This window comes from Artibeus jamaicensis, unplaced genomic scaffold (assembly GCF_021234435.1).
Source record: "Artibeus jamaicensis isolate MK-2021 breed Jamaican fruit bat unplaced genomic scaffold, CSHL_Jam_final scaffold_1689, whole genome shotgun sequence".
Lineage (NCBI taxonomy): Eukaryota > Metazoa > Chordata > Mammalia > Chiroptera > Phyllostomidae > Artibeus > Artibeus jamaicensis.
In genome coordinates, this window is record NW_026522029.1 from 9,041,566 (window position 1) to 9,058,942 (window position 17,377).

General features: G+C 45.1%; 1 protein-coding gene across 2 annotated transcripts in view; it reads left to right on the top strand.

Moving 5' to 3' along the window:
- VAV3 (vav guanine nucleotide exchange factor 3) overlaps positions 1-17,377 on the top strand; it is a 263,731-nt gene that overhangs the window by 199,222 nt on the left and 47,132 nt on the right. The window lies entirely within an intron of this gene.

Genomic DNA, 17,377 nt, shown 5'->3' on the forward strand with positions numbered 1-17,377 from the left:
GGCAACACCTTCCTGGAATCTGACTGTTCAAGGGAGGTTTTCTGCCTAGCAAAACAGGAAGAAGTTGGAAAAAAGCATATGGGCTCACGCTGAGCATATGATGTATTTTCAACTTGAACTGGCACTTTACCCATATTTGTAGTGTGACTTAAAATTAATTTTGGTGAAGCATCCAGATTTGAGAGAGAGGGGAATAAAAAGTCTCTCTCTGGGACTAAATCAACATTTGTGGCATCTAATTAATCACTGCCTTACATAACTGCTGTTCCCACCTAAAGAGAAACTAGTGGGATGAGAAGAGTTTGGGGTACCAATGCCAAGTGCAGGCCTTGCCTCTCCGAAGAAGAGTTCATTAATCATCATCGAGGTACAAGAACAAACACACTGCGTGTCTCTTGCTAATTTTTACCAATAACATTTCTGAAAGGCAAAAAACTCCCCTATTTTCCTGTTTTTTTCCAAACCTTCACCTGAAAAGGTTTTAATGTGGCTGTAGTTTGATATGCGGGGAATGTTATGTAAATGGGATGGTTTGAGAATGCTCACGCGTAGGCTATTGCAGTGCAGTGTATGGGCTGAGTTTGGGCACCTGAATCAGAGGAAACCGGAGTCAGATTCCTGGCTCGGCTGCTTCCTGCCTCTGTGGTTGTGACCTGGACACGCAAGGGTGTGCCTGGTACAGAGTAAGTGGCCGGTGCCAGGCGCTGACAGAAATTTGGTAGGAAGCGGTATGCGCTTGGAATTCGAAAGCATGGGTTTGGGTGCAGACTTCTGTGTAAACCTCTGGGCGAGTGAGTAGCCTCCCCACCCATTCAGTGGAGGTAGAAATAGTCACCTTACCTACATCGCAGGGTTACCAACGAGTGAGCTAGTGCTATAATCAAAAACTGAGCTTTATCATGTCGTACAAATTAGTGTCATAAGGTAAAAATGAGTGCCGAGTTGTGGCATCTTCATTATTTTCATGTATTGCAGCCCCTCAGTGTCAGAATTATGTGGCTGATTAGTCGTTTGGATGGAATTTAGATCAGCCATATAGTTATTACATCCTCTATGCAGTTTTTTCTTACCGTTTACTGTAAATTTTACTGTTCTTTTTTTATACCTGTCTTCACATCTCTTTTCCTGTCTCCCAATTAAAAAAAATATTTACAAATAAGAAAAAACAATGAATAACACAGTACTTAACCAGTAGATAAAAGCAATGACCATCTAAAGAAAAACGTAATAATACAAACCATATGTGAGGACACAGATGCACCAACTGAAACAACCCTAAATGGAAAAGACAATTGACGTATAAGAAACGGAGGCTCTTGTCTACTTCTGTTTGTGATCTGTTGGCTGCCAAGTGTCAGAGGTGGCGGAGAATCCACAGTGAAATTTTCAGGCCCTCCGGAGAAAGCGTTGATTTCTTACTTATCCCTGTTTCAAGATGCATCCTTTCTGGTTCCTCCCCTGTTGTTAGAAGCATTGTTGAAAGCCAAGAAGAAGAAAAACATTTGAAGGTCACAGTGGAGGATGCAGCTGCAAGGTGTTGGAAAATCACAGACGGCAGGCAGAGGGAGCGAGCAGCACCGTAAATAAAAAGTATTATTAAAATAATAATAGTAAAAAGCAAAGTGAAAAAATAAAGAAGAGTTCATAAGGACATGAAGCCGGGCTTAGGTTGTCCCCCCCCCCCCGGAAGTGGTTGAGCCCAGTAGACCAGCAGGGGGTCTAAAGCGAGGATTTTTGTGTGTGTGTCTCCGATTTTAAATGCCACCTACCTAACTGGTCTTTCTTTTCTCCCTCTGATCTTCTTGACCTTCTTAACAACTCTCGACTTTCCCCCTTGGGGCATGTTCTCTGCATAGTCAGCACTGACTCCCTCAGAAATCCTGGGCTCCGCGCCCTGATTACAAAAGAACAGGAGAGAATCTGAAGGGACACATGGCAGATGAGTCCCTTGAGAACCTGGGACTGAATAGGATGCTTCTGTGATAAGACACTGCCAGCCAGAAGCCGAAAGTTCCATTTACCATGCAGCCATCCCAGTAGTAGGTTTCACTGGGCAACGCAGAGTTAAGTTGAAGCCTTAGGAATTCCTCGTGAACCCGCCTACCTTCCTTTGAGAGTGAGAGTCTTTTTCTAGAAATCACATTCCTCCTTTCCAGGTCGCACAGGCCTAGATCCTGGGACCTTCTTGCTCCGAGTGTTTCCTCCTTTCGCTGCATTAAAGGGAAAAGTGGGTGGTTTGTTTGTCTCTCATGCTTTGCTTTTCATATAAACCACAACGCTAACTTCTTATATACGGCTTCCTAAACCATTGGCATGTCGGGGAAGTAGGCATGGGTGAGTCCTGTGGTGACATTTATTCAGGTACTAGGATGAGTAGATGTATTTTCTGATTCTCACAAGAAAACCCGTGAGGTGGATACATACCCATTTGACAGATCAGAGAGCGGCCCGAGAGTTGCGGGCAGGTACCGAGTTCATGTGAGTTGTAAACACCAAAGCTGAGTTTTTAACCACAGTCTTGTGAAAACCTTGCAGAAATTTAACCATGAATGCGTTAGGTGTGTTTAACGCACTTGGGAGTCTTAGGAGGGCGCATTCACTAAATCAGTGTCCTCTATCCAGAGATTCATGTCCTGGCCTGGGTGGCCTCAGACATAGGTCGTGCCAGGTGCTCAGGGGAGGAGGGTGCAAGTGAGGGGAGCTCGGCTGCAGGGAAAGCCTTCCGGTCAGCGGGGAGAAGAACAAGCACTTGGAATGGCGAATCGAAAGAGCAGGGAGACATGGGGCCTTGATGCGGGGGCTGCGGGCAGGCGGGGATGGGGGGGGAGTTCGTACTTGCGTGAATGGCTGGGTCCTGGGCGGGAAGGGCTTTTCCGAAGGGCCCCAGTTTGCACGGAGGAGGCGATAGGCAGGGGAACAGTCCCTTGAGTGCGCGCCAACCTTGGGTCATGACAGGTTAGGGAGGAAGTTCATGCCATGTAGCATGTTAGATCTTTCATTAGTATGTCTTTGCTTTGATTTTAATAGGATTAGGTAATAAAATCATAGCTAAACATCAGGAAATGACCCCCCAGCTAATGGAATAAGTGCTGCTTCTGTTTATTTTTTATACATGTGGGCTTTTTCCTTTAATGTCTTCCTTAGCAGTTGTGTAGAAAACAGATTTTAGGCATGATTTTGGCATTTTTAGATCATTTATAGATGTCGATTATGTTCTCCCATCTCGTGCTTTATTGTTGGTCCTGCCTGGGTGTGCATAATCCCAACATAAACCGTCATCTGTCCAGGGTCTCGGTCCTCAGTGACGTGATATCCTTTTTAATAGATCTGTTTACACCATTTGTGTAGAAATCGCATCAAATTTCCCAGGCACATCTGGAGACCTTGCTGGGTTGTGTTTCCTGCATTGTCCCCTGTGACAGGCTTGCTGGTAAGTGCAGGCTGTAGGAGGGAAGACACCAAAGGTAATTAAGAAGTTAGGCTTTGGGTCTTCTGGCCAAGATGGCGGAGTGCTCACCGCCTCTCATGGCCACAGTGGTAATTCTGAATTACAACTACATCACAGACCAGTCGACCTGGAGAGCCCCCTGCAGACTAGCTGAGCAGAACTCCTATAACCGAGGACGTAAAGAAGAAGCCACGGTGAGACTGGATTGAAAGTCAGACAAAGAAATGAGGCTTTGGCGTTGGCATCGCCCAGCTCAGTGCTTAGCGGTGCACCCTGGGAAAGCTGGTCAACCTGATTTGCCTCCCTCCGCCCTCTCTTGAGTAAGGGTTAAATTGCTATCCACCTTCCAGAATTGCTGTGTGTGGCTCAACTTGGGGAACAGGAGTCCAGCGTCTGGCTCTCTGTAAGCACTTAATAAGGGATGGCCGTTGTCATCACTGCTGTCCTCGGGATTCAGGATCTGGGCAGGTACGGAAGGTGGGCTGAGACCTGCAGAGGCAGGACTAGGGCTCCGGGCTCCGGGCTCTGGGCTCCTGAGGCCCTTGGCGATGCCGTGGGCTTGTTTGTTATGCTTTTAGGGATCCAGCTGCATGGGAGGCAGCCCGACAAGCTGCCAGCTCCTGCATGTCTTGCTTGTGATGCTTTTGTGAAAATTAATGGTGCGTGGATTCCAGTCCTGCATCTACTGTTTACCAGCCTGGGACTTGGCTCAAGTCACTTAACCCCTCTGACCCTCAACTTCCTCTTCTTTAAAATGAGGGTCGGAATAAGATTCCCTTTATAGGATTATCCTGCGGCTTAAATGAATTAATGCATATTAAACTCTTAGAACAGGGCCTGGCACATGGTTAAGTGCTATGTAAGTTTTAGCTGCTGTTGTGTTTTTAAAGTAAAATATTTTCAGTGATCTGGAGAGAACGGTAGAAGTGTGTCATATACAGAGCTAATTATAGCAGTGAAGAGGCCACAGAGAGGCGTCAGGAGAATGCTGACCGCGTGCTGGGCGGCGCTGGTTCTGCAGCATCAGGGCGGGAAGCCAGGCACAGCCGGGCGGTCTCAGAGGCCCCTGGGCTCTGTACGAGGTCTCCCTAAAATGACCTACGCAGCAGAAGGCAGCCAGTGGGAATTTCAGTCCATAAATTTAGGAGGGAAAGAAATAAAGCCATTTAAAATGTTCTCTTAAAATCAGCTTGATCCCAACCTTGACTCTGTCATTCTCGCCTTGGGGTTTGAGGAGGGTCGGTCCCTGTCCTGCAGGGCCAGCGCAGTGTCTGGTCAGGAGGGAGTCTGAGGCCGGGGCACCGGCCTTCCTTGGTGCCCGACCGGCCTTTGAAGTCCTGCCGCCTCCCCAGCAAAGCCTCGGAGCACTGGGACATTCCTGGTGCCCCAGGGCCACACACCGCTGTCCGCTTCTCCCTCTGGTCAACCTCCTCTATCCTCGGTTGGTTTGGCCAAAGGTCGACTTGTCTCTCCTCTCTCCCCTGGGACACACTTAGCTTCATCTCACCAGTCATTCAGGTTTTACAAAGGGCAGGGAGAATCAGTGATTTCTAAAAGCTTTTGCTCTCTACCCTACGTGCTCCTTAAAGCAGGGAAACAAAGACCGTAGCTACCTGCTTGTAAGAGAGGGGCCAGGAAAAGACCGGGGGAGCACAGCATTAGTGTCTCAGTAAGTGACTTTGCTGCAGAAGTACAGACGGCCGAGTGGGAAGTGAAGAGTCACAGGGACCCACTGAGCTGCTGTTGAAACAGGGGCATGTGTCCAGGTCTCCGGGACTCCACTGCCCCACCACCTCGAATGTGACCTCAGGAACTTTCTCCAAAAAACAAACAAAAAAGCCCACAAAAAGATTCCTCCCATCCCTACTTGATTCTGAAATGTGCCCTCCCCTCCTCACAGTTACTACCACCTGCCTTGAAAAATTGCATTGACAGAGAACACCCATTGCCTTATTTTCCCCGAGCCCGTGTGGCTCTGTTGGTTGGAGCGTCATCCTGTGTCGTAAAGGTTGCGGGTTCGATCCCCAGTCAGAGTATGTCTGGGAGGCAACCAATTGACGCTTCTCTCTCATCGATGTTTCTCTCTCTCTCCCTTCATCTCTCTCTAAAAGCAATGAAGAAATATACGAACACCCATTGCCTTATTTTGTTGTTTCCTTATTTCGGTGTCACTCGCGTGGACACAAAGCAGAGGCAGTGACTGTGTCCCCGCCCTTTCTGCCCAGTGACTTTCCAGGGGGGAGGAAGGCGGTTTGTGCCCAGTGGTGTTGACAGAGAAGGACCACGCCCTCCCTCAGAGTCCGGTCAGGATGGGGGGTCCCTGTGGGGACCGGCGTGATCCTGGCCCTGCCCTGGGTGGCCAGGTGCAGTCAGGGTGTGTGAGACCAGCCGGGATTTCCCGGCGTGACTGGTGAAGGACAGGTGTGTGACGAGTGTGCTGTGAGTTCTGGTGACTGAGCTCTGTCTCCCCCTCCAGATGGACAGGAAACTCCTGGGCTTGATCTTTGTAATCCCCAGGTGGCTGGCCTGCAGGCCACGGATGCCCCTGGAGGACGGGATGGTGGGCATGGTCCCCCGCATGGTGGGGAGGAGAATGTTTCATCTTTGACATTGCTCACGGTCCCTGGCCCATGGTGATAAAAGTCAAACTGACTTTCATACGGTTTTATTATTGTTTTAAAATTTTTCTCAGTGCGCCCCTTATTGCCTGGCCTGGCACGGACCACTCCCAATCCCTCCCCTCCCCCATCCTTCCCTCAGCCACCCTCACACCAGGGGTGCTTAGTAAATTATTATTCAATGTATTGACAATTGTCATAGGCTCCTAAGGGCTCCTCTTGCCTCTAATCCTAACTTCCTTTCTTGCCTCCTCTCACTATCAGGAGAATGATTTACTTAAAGGAGCCCGCTCCCCCCTCCCGCCCCTCCCCTGCAGGCTTACCCTGGCCACCATCCTCAGAACCAGCCTGTCGAACGCGTGGTGAGGATCCCCAGACCTGCTTCCGTGTGAACTTCTCCCTGTGCTCTCCTGCCCGAGGCAGCTGAGAGCCGCTCATCTTCTGTCCGCGCAGCCTCTGGGGTTGCCTCTCGCCCTTGCCTCGGCCACACCAACCTCACCCCGCTTCCGCACCTGGCTGACTCCTGCCTGTCCTTCTGTCCACGATCCAGTGCACTCGGCGCGGATGCCGCTGTTCCGAGGAGCCCGCCTTGTCGTGCCTCCCCTCTGGGGTGCACTGTGGGCTCCCTCGGGACAACAGCAGCAGAGGATTTTGTTACATTTTTTGCAATGATCTGGGTATGCGTGTACTTCCTAAAACTTTTCATGAGCTCCCTGACTAATGGCGAGAGTCTCATCTTTTTCATACTCGTACCATAGTGTCTGGAACATAGTAGGTGTTCAGTAAATTCACACCGAACTGAATTGTAAACCCAACTGTATAAAAGGAAGCACTGGTTTCTGGTTTGCAAACTCTCTAACCTCTTTGAAAAGTTGATGTATGCTTTTCTTATACTTTGGAAATTAAGAGAATGGTTTGTTATTGAGGCTAGCAGTTGTATTTTTTATTGTTACATGCTTATTCTCCATGAGTGTGTACATGATGTGGCAAAAGTAGGTTTACAGTTTTTCATATGGAAAGTAATACAATAATTAATAAATAGTAATCCAACAGCAAACGCTGTTTTGCATACTCACCGCTGTAAACCTACTTTTGCCCCATCCTTTGTAAACAGTGGAGAGCATTATATTTAAATGTCGGCAAGTCCACAGTAGCCTTGTTAATTTTTTTTCCAGACCACAAGAGCGATGAATAAAAGATTCGAAACCCACAGCAATAGAGAACCCAGGCATGTTTATAAAGTGATATTCTGATAAGTCTTCCAGTGAAAATCATTTGTCTTCAATATCAACTACTCCGAGCTAAATTGAAACAATGGGAGATTCATTTAAGACCCATAATAGCTGACACAGAGCATTGCCGTGACTCTGTTTGCTGGAATTATAGAGGGGGGTTGGCTGGTATGAGAAGGCAAAGTAATCAGATTTTCAGCAGAAGTAAGTAGCACACTCTCTAGTTTGCAAATTGGAATTTTTCTGAAACAACAGTTTTTTTAGGAACACTTTTTGGGGCAATTACCTTGAATCATATCGTGTGTAATTCTGTCTCTCACCTTCTCCTAACTTTAATTTGTTTGGTGAAAGAGTTTGTATAGTTACGTTTTTTGTTTTTTACTATTTTTTCAATCCAAATCTACCTAAAGTTCAAAACTCTAGAGAGAGAGTTTAAGCTTACAGGGGGTACGGAGCACCCAGAGATGTTTTGAAAGTCCTTCCAATGGAATTTTATACACACTGATTTTGTTCAAGGTGACTTTTTTCCTATCAGATATACTTGATTTAGGACGATGCATTTCTCCACTTTTTTATTACTAAAGTTTGTTATAACCCAAGTTTACACAATACAGTTCAACAATGTAAAAGTTAGTATATTAAAGTCCCATCTGAGTATTCACACATGGAAAGTGTATTTTTAAGTCACTGAATGAACTTGGCTTTGGATGGTGACTGCCTCCCTGGAAGTCTCCCACGAACCCTAACCGACCAGATGAACTAGAGGAACACACAGCCCCATTATAAATGCATTCCTCGGTTTAACCAATAGTTGATAGAATGCCTGCCACAGCTACCTTCAAACGCAGGTTCCTAGCTTATATAACACATGATAGGTTTACAAAGAACAGTAATTGGAAAGCCCAGGGAAGCTTCAGGACGACACAAGCCAGCCTTTGCAGCCTGGGAAGCCCCTGCGAATCGTGGGCGTTTCACTTGGTGGGGGCTGGGGGAATTCCAGCTTTCCTATTGAGTCCGCCCCATTCTGAGTGCAGTCTGCACCGCCAGCATTTTAACGAGCAGTTGGATAGACGTAGAAGCTTCATTCCCTGGCCCATTCCTCACATGCCAGTATGTCTTTTTCTGCCCCCTTGGTGCGGAGAGACCGTGTCTCCGTTTGCCCTTGCCTCTGGGACGCTGGGTGGCTCAGAGCTTTCCTTTGGTTAGTAAATGTTGCTGCTGAAACCTCATCGCACAACCTATCAGTCTGGTCGCATTGGGAAGAGAAGAAACTTGAAAACCAGTGGTCTTGACTCAAATCCGTCCAATTCTCGGTGCTTCTCATAAAATAGGGAAGACAATGATAGGATCCCCAAACCATTGGTTGTTGGTGGGCCGCGCCGCTGGGCTTGGAAGTGCTCCGTGATGACCTCATCTTGCACTGGTTCAGGCAGGTGCCTTTCCTTCCTTCATCAAAACTCTTTAAGGAAAAAATCCAAATTGAAGAGAATATAAACTGAGAAAGTCTTTTTCCATGCATGTTTTCTGAGCTACTCTAGTTTTTCATCCTGAACTATAACTTTTTTAAAAAAACCATTGTCATATTTGCAAATTGGAGAAAGGGGACCAGAGGCATAGGTCTTGACATGTGGGAATCCTAATTCGCCAACTGAGTGGACTCAGTGCTTTTAATAGCGAAGCAGTTCGATTTTTCTTCAGTGACACAGTCGCTTTAAATACAGGGCTCTGGCTTTCAAATTTTAGGGCTATATCATGTGAGCAGTTAGTCAGATGATGAATTTAAATTTCCTTTCCTTTCCAAGCTGTGCAGTTCTTTCCTGGTAGGCACATAATGACTTGAAAATCTAAACAATTATCGTTCATTTAGGGGAGAAAAATACTTCTCCCAGGCAATCTGGAGTGCCGACTATTTTCCTGGTAACTTGGACAGTCGAATAATTCAGGGTCCCAGGCTTGGTGATGACTGTATTCTGGTGGGGAGGAGACAAAATAGGGGCACGTGACTTACTCAGTGGTTTCTGGGCATAATAGTGATTCAGAAGGTTGTGGAAACACAGGGGAACACAGAGGAGTCTGTCTGCATTGTGGAAGTTCACGGTCAGCCTCTGTGTGCACTTCACAGAGGAGCCCCTGGAAGAGGGCTCCTGCCAGCAGTCCCCAGGGCCTGGCATGGACAAGTGTCTTCCCAGAGGAGACAGAGTCTCTCCTTGCACAAATGAGCCACTGCCTGGCAAATCCACCCAGAGGGGTGCTCGTGCTAAGTCACACGCAGGTGCAGTGTGACAAGGGACAGCCCTGGTGGCTGGCACTTAGAATGTCACGGTTGGAGACTCCTGGGTGGCCCCTGTGTTTATGGTCAGGACGTGGCGTTGTGGACTGTATTGTACAGACAACCAGGGTGTCACCAAAGGATGTGGTGTCAGCACAGAACAAAGATACTTTAAAAATATATCAAAGACACAGACGTTGACTCTATAAAATTTAGATAAGCAGCTAGTCCTAGAATTTTGCAAACCTAATGGAGCTACTGTTAACATAGCAGCGTGACTCTTGACAGATCTTTCTCTGTGCTTCTCTCCCTGTTGTTTAGACAGAAACGTGGTCTCACTGTGTACGTTGCTGTTTGGTAATCTGCTCTTCTCCCCCTTGACAGCATATTTGAATGGGATCCCGTATCATTAAGCCATCTTCTAGAACATTATCTTTAAATTTCAGCTTGCTGTGCAACTACAAGGAGCTACCCTAGATTTAATTTAACCAATTCCCAATCGCTATTCATTTAGATGGTTTCCAACTTTTTTTATATTGTAAACTTTATTGGAACGAACGTTTGAAAGATAATCCTAATTATATGTTGTAAATGACCTTTTCATTGTTATTTAAAATTTCACGAGTTTTTGCAATTTTAATAAGAGCTCTTTTTAAAGTCCCATTTTGTGTAGGAAGAATGTCTCCCCCACATCGTTACACAAACGAGAGTCCTGCCGGTAAACTCGCCTGCCTAACGGGTTCCTCCTGGGGCAGGGCCGTGGCTGAGGCTCTGTCTTCTTGCCCTTTGTCTCCTCAGTACTCGCAACTCTGGACCGTTAAACTTATACTGCATTATTATAATTGCCTGCATACTTTCCTTCTTCTCTGCTGGATTTTAAGTTTTTTTTGAGGGCAAGAACATGCCTGTGTTGTCTGTCACTTCCATTCTAAGCGCAATAAGCATGTGGAAGATTTTTTGAAATTAATAAACACAGGGATACATGGATGCCTTAGAAAAGAGGAGGAAACAGAAGCTAGAAGCCAAAGTATCAGCCAGTCAGTGACCTCCCAGGGTCTCCTTCCCTTTGCTCCCACAGGAAAGGGTGTGTCTCATCAAGGTGGGAACGGATGGGAGTGAGTTTCGGGGTGTTAGAGGGATGCGTACCGCCACCGGTCCCTGTGTGGTTCTGTCTTTCTGTGAAGATACACAAGGGTGTCTAGAAAAACTGGCACACGAGTTGGTTCCTTTTCCAGTTACCTCATTTCAAAGCCAAGGGAGCTAAGCCTTCCAAACGCCTTCCCACTCACTTGTGATAACGAGCATGAAAATAACAATTACACAACACAGCCCAGCAAAAAAGAACTCTTCAAGTTCAGCACCTTGAAAGTGGACTTCGCTGTCAGTGCTGTTATTCAAAGAATAGTGGCCACACGGCCAAGGCTTGCAGGCCAAAGAGTCCATCCACCTTTCTAAGCATTGAGAGACTCACTCATCTGCTCTAGCCCCAGACTGAGACCGAATAAGCTCGGGGAGAGCGAATGTGGAGTGGCAAAGGAGTGAGTGACTTCCAGATGAAGCCGATCAGCCTCAGGAATACTTTTTGGATGCCAAATACATTTAATTGTTGGAGCGTTCTTTTTTTTTCTCATACATGTCGGCATTTAAGAGCTTTCTTTTGCCTAGAGGTGGGAGAAAGAAAAGTATAACCGTTTGCCCTTTTAAATGTAGTTCTCTGGCTATTAGTCAATGAAGATGGTGAAGACGGGCCTGGGGAACCATCTGGTACGACCTCCCCTCCCTTCATTTCTCGTTGGAGACTTTGCTTTCTCATCAACAGGTGTTATGGAGAACTCTGTATGTTCCCACTCGTGTGTGAAAAGAACCCCTTCAGCAGAACGCATCTCCTTGAGACCTAACACAGTAGCTGGTGCATAGTAGCTACGTAGTAAGGATTTCCTCAAAAAGTATGATGAAGCTGGGACTCATTTCTATAGATTGCAAGAATGCAATCTAAAAATAGAAGGCATTTTTGCACCTGTGCACTTATTTGGTTATATTTACGTAAAAATACTAGCACACTTCTTCCTAAAGGAAGCGGCCTTGTTGCCGGTGTGCCTGCGTTCTCCGACAAAGCCCCTTCCGAGTCCCGGCAGATTCTCTGTGGATGGCGGGGACCTGGGGTCCTTCTATCGTGTGCTTACCAGTGTGAGGGGCTCCCCTCACCGACAGGAACACCTGTGGCCTTTTGCTTATTTGTAAAAGTGAATTCCTCTGATGGATTACCTAATCCCATTTCCTACGGATAGTTCTGAAGTGACAAATCAAACCTTTCATGCTCTGGCTATATGTTTTATAAGGAATGATAGGTTCTACCTTTCAGGTTAATAACTTTATGAAGACATTCATTTGAATGGGGGTGTTTTGGTCATTAAAAAAATACCTTGCAAAAGTGTGTCCAGTAGGAAAATTGAGGCAAAATGATGTTGAAGGAAATGCTCGGAGCCTCATGTAACTTCTGTACCAGAATAAAAGCCAGGACCTGAGCTCCATTGTCTTTCTGCTGTGTGGTCGCACTAAAGCCATTTGCCATTTCTCCTGTGTATGAACTGATTGAGTAAGTTGCTGGACATACATTTTCTTTTTTTAAATTTAAATTATATTTTATTGTTTGTGCTATCAGTTATCCCAATTTCTCGCCCTTTGCCCCCTCCACCCAGCCCTCCCTTCTCCCTCAGGCAGTCCCCACACCGTAGCCCATGGCCTTGGGTCAGGCATGTAAGTTTTTTGACTAATCCCTTCCCCTTCTTTCACCCATTTCACCACCCCCCTTGCCCTCTTACAGCTGTCAGTCTGTTTCATGTTTCTATGCTTCTGATTCTAGTTTCCTCATGAATTCATTTTGTTCATTAGATTTCACATATGAGTGTGATCATACGGCACCTGTCTTTCTCTCACTGGCTCATTTCTCTTGCATGACTGTCCTAATAAACTGATTGAATGTTTAAGTTGCTGGACATACATTTTCAATAGTACCTGAAAACCCCCTGAAAATATCACCACAAAATGAGTCTGAAAACGATGCTTTAATTTCCAGTGCTGTTTCTTGTTTACAGTTAGTAGAACTTTCCTATTTACAGTTAGTAGAACTTCCATTGCAGGACGTGTTCTGGGAAGCACAGAGCATTTTGTCAGGGTTTCTGCAGCGGCGCCTCTGCTGCAGTCGTGTGGAACCTTGGTCGATCTCGGGAGCAGCATCACGCTGAGATCCAAAGTAATATGTTCAAGGTTATATGAGCCGGTGTGGTGTCTAAGAGAACACACGCCCAGGGGCAAGTCTTGGGACAAAACTGTCAAGAAGGATTAGGTTCCCGAGTCTAACAATCCTTTCCTAGCTACCCTCTCCTGTTAAGCTCCTTACTACCCGTGATTGCCAGGAAGGGAAGGAAAACACAGGCTATGAAATTGGAAATTCTGCTTGGAGGGAAAAAAAGATTCTTATTTTCAGGACGTGACTTTATAGATGTGGAATTTGCTCGTCGATGTCACCTGCATCCCATATTGACCTAACCTTTGTTCGATGGTTTGGTTTCATAAGCTGATGTCTTACTTTAATTATTCAAGAAATAGAAATGATTGTCTTCCCTGACAACCACGCAGAGGCCGGAGGTTAGGCCTGTGTGCAGTAGTCACATTTCCTGAGGTCCCGCTCTCTGGGGACTGTCACTGAGGGCGATGTTGAGGGACTGTGTCTGTAGTCAGAGGAGAAGGGGCAGCCAACCAGCATGGAGCTGGGATAATTTCTGTATAACTGGAACTCGCATTCGTCACCAGTTCAATGCTTTCTCCTGCCATTCACTGCAGTTCAGTCAATAGATGCAGACATCACCAGACGCAGATTTCAGTGACGTGCGGAGTAGCAACAGCACCGTTTCCGTGCACACAAGTTGTGTTTGCTGACTCGCCTTCACTGAGAATCCTGCCTGTCCTATGTTTCTCATGGCATTCGTGATAAATGCAGGATACACTTCTTTTTTAGGCCATTTAAAACTCTTCAAAGTAGCATTTTCTTAGATAAAGAGGCTTTGAGAAAAATTTAAAAACCCACTTATAAAACCCAAGCCTCCTAGCCTCACCTGACGTTGACCTTTTCACCTCCAGTGACCTCTGGCCCTGGCTTCATTTCAGCCGCACATCCCCACGAGCCGCGCCTGGGGCGTGGTCATCACCCGAAGTTGTTCCATTTCTACAGCATTACCTTCACACATCTTACCCTCTCGTGCCCGGTCTTAGAGACACCCTGTTGCCCGGCCCCTCTGCCAGCCCTCAGCGCCTCCTGTGCTCACTGACTGGTCTAACCAGCCTGGTGTTACAGCCCGATGTTAGAACCACTCCATTGCCAGTGTCCGAGTCAACCCATCTTGACCCACCCAGCAGAGTCCTGCTGAAGGAGCTCATTTAAGCACAGAGGTTTGTGCTTCTTTAGATGTGGGAGCTTGTATGCCCCCCCCCCCCCATGTCTGGGTGAAGCCCACCTCACTTGCGAGTCCACTTTCCTGGAAATCTCTGAGCTCCCCTGGTTAGGGGCTTCTGCTGAGCACTTTCACAGTGACCCGTCTCTTCACTGTCACAACGGTGTCACCCTGGGAAAGACTGTGTGTCCCTCTCTGGCCCTACTTGATGCTAAGCTCTTTAAGAGAAGGGACCTGATCTCTTACTCATGGTTGCCTCTCATATCTCAGGACTAAATGAACCGCTGACAAGGGGTCTGAGAACCAGCCCAACCTGCCGATGAGTATGTTGTTAAGTATCTGCAGACTCCAAAGCATCCCATTCATGGGAAAGTAACTCTTCAAAACACTTTCAAACATATTTACTCTGTTTTATGCAAAATTATTCTACTTGGTCCTGGTGAAATTTGACAAAAACAGATCTATTCTGGAAGGATCCATCTAGTGGGGAGATGAAAAACGCAATTTGGAAGACAGTGGAAAGCTTGGTATATGTAGTTCACTGGAGAAGGAGCTTGTGAGTTTATTGGTTTGGGGAAAGAGCCCCTGAAGGAATCAGAATTGAGAAGTAAGTTGCTGCTTCAGTTGTTTGGGTGGACACCCTGGGTTTTCTTGACTTTGTGGTTACCACGTCCTCTTGGATGTTTGAATTAAACTTGATCACTAAAACACAGAAGTTACCGCCACAATCTAGATTTCTTAGTGGTTACATCAAAGTGGATTTAAGAACATGTGCCATAAATTGCTAAACCATTGAAGATAACAGGAAAAAGAAATATTAACTTGGTTTTATCGCATGCTTTTGTCTTAAAATTAACACTCAACTCTTACAGTAAAACTTTCTCTTGAAAATTAAATCACTTTTTTTTTTACCAGGTTTTTTTATCACATCTGAGCACTGTGCTTGAGGTTAATAAAACAAAGATGAATGATTTAAACAGTCTTTGCTCTAAAGAAAAATAAAAAACATCGATTTTGTGGGGGGTTTTTCTAATCGATAAAAATATTTTTTCTATAGAGACATAAAAATTTTACAGAAAAAGTAAAAAGAACTTTCCTGAATAGGACATCTTACTCTTTTTGGGACTTCCAAGAAAATTCTGTAACTAGGTTTTTCAGGAAAGTTATAGCTCCAAGGTGGACAGAAGCAAGGGCCTCAACCAATGTTTATTGAGTTTATTGAACACAGAGATACTAATTAATGGTCTTCACACAGCCAGTGCACCAGTATGGATTTTACGTGAAATGTTCTTTTCTACGAGAATTATGCCTGCTTTTTGCCGTACTTGAACTTAACTACACCTTCATACTGTGGTCTCATTAAGAGTAGATATTCAACACATGCATATTGAAAGAATTGTTTTGGTGCGCAGTAGGTTACACCACAGGAATTTTTTCTGTACTTTTAAAACAGTCCGCAGCAGCCGATTTCTCTGACCCAAGCAGGTACATACCCCAGTGCCATGATGGGGTGAACCTGAGCAAGGAAAGAGAAGTTTTGTTCATTATCCCGGAGGATTTTGTCTTAAGGAACAGGAAACCCATGAATGAAATGATCAGACTCTGTCCAAGGACTCAGGGGCAGGCCATTTTTATGGTCAGCCATTAGTCCTGGTGTACCTGTTAAGTCAGTGAGAAATGAGCGCCAGGGTTTTGGAATCAAGTGCCATGTGAGTAGTGACACATCACATGTCGTGTGCAGGTGTTTTTGTCAAGGAAAACGGCATGTGACTGTGAATTCAGTGTCACTGGTATTTTGAGAAGGGAGGCCAAAGTTCAAGTTTAGAGCGTCTTTTCTATGCACAGTCCTGTTTTCACCAGCTAACTGCCTTCCAGATGATTCATGACTTTTGGCACAATTTCTTACTATGTTAACATTTTCTATTTTTCTTTGTAGTCAGCAGTTTACATTTCAATAATTATCACTTTTATATTTTTTATTATACCCTTGGGATGTAGGTTCCATTTCATTTTTATGATTTTTCAGATAATTAGAAGCAACTCTTTGTCTAAACATTTAAATAGCTTCTTGTATTAAATTTGAGCACATTGAAACTATACCATAATTTCGGCATTTAAGGTTGATGAAAGAAGCTCTTTATGTAGAAAAGACAGGAAGCTAAAAATTCAGGGAGAGAAGAAAGCTAACTTTAAGGAAATAAGAACAGAAAAAAGAAAAAGGCTAGGAAGAGTGTGGTAATAGTGATTAAATTAATAGGAGATGGAGAAAAAAATCTTGATTTTTTTTGAAGGGCAAACAAAACATTACTATTTCTAAAGTTAATATTCTACATACCTTTCAAATATTTTGAATTGAGTAATTGTAGAGGACACAAGCTTTGTAGGCTAATACCTTAATGTTTTTAGTATTCCCAATTAATGTAGAGGAAGGAAGGAAGAATATATACTCTTCATATGATAATTTCAGTCTTATATAAAGACTTTGGAACAAAATCTCTGAACTTCCTTTAGTAATTGAAGGGTCTGTTGTTATTTATAAAACTATCATTTCCCAGTGGCAAATTTTGCATCTGATTCTTTCCCAGCTCTCTTGGGAAAACATACAGATTTATTCGTTAGGTGTTAAAATCACTAGCAGTTATGTCTGGCCTTTTCATAATCTTCCTGTATTTTTCTTAGTCAATGCAGATTCCCTTCTCACTGGGTGGCAGGTCAGTGTTAGAAAGAACACTTTTTTTTTTTTTTTTTTGCTTTTAGTTAGTAAGATGCAACTGGACTTTATTTTATATGGAAACAAAATGTTTGCCTTAATTACCCAGAGAAGCTTCCTCGACAGAATCACTATTCCAGGCTGGTGTGCAGTGAACAGTATTGTTTGAAAAGGGTGCCCAGCTCAGGGCGGTTTCTCTCTCCTTGTTAGAGTGTTAACAAGGAACGTTCTTGAGACTCAGGTTCTGTATATTCTTGTGTAGATCCATTGATTGTTGACCTTGGCCCAGTGAAAGGGAACAAAACAAACATTTTACCTGCCTTAATGACAGACACAGAGCCAGCCTCCTCCCAGGAAGCATTGCTGGGTTTGAGTGATACTTATTTGCTCACTTAATTTCAGAGTGATAAACTTATACACTCGGTCTGCTCACATTGAATCCATAACATTGTGTCTAAATGGTCTGACTTGAATTACTTTTTTATTTTGGAAGAAGGTCAAGGAGGAAACAATAATCAAGGTAAATATCAGGGGAGAGACTGAACCTCAAAGTTACTTGTGAGAGGCCATGATGGCTGTGGGTCCTCAGAGTTTGCAAGCGAGCTCATCAAAGTTCATAAAGACAGCAGTTCTGGAGTGCTTCCAGATC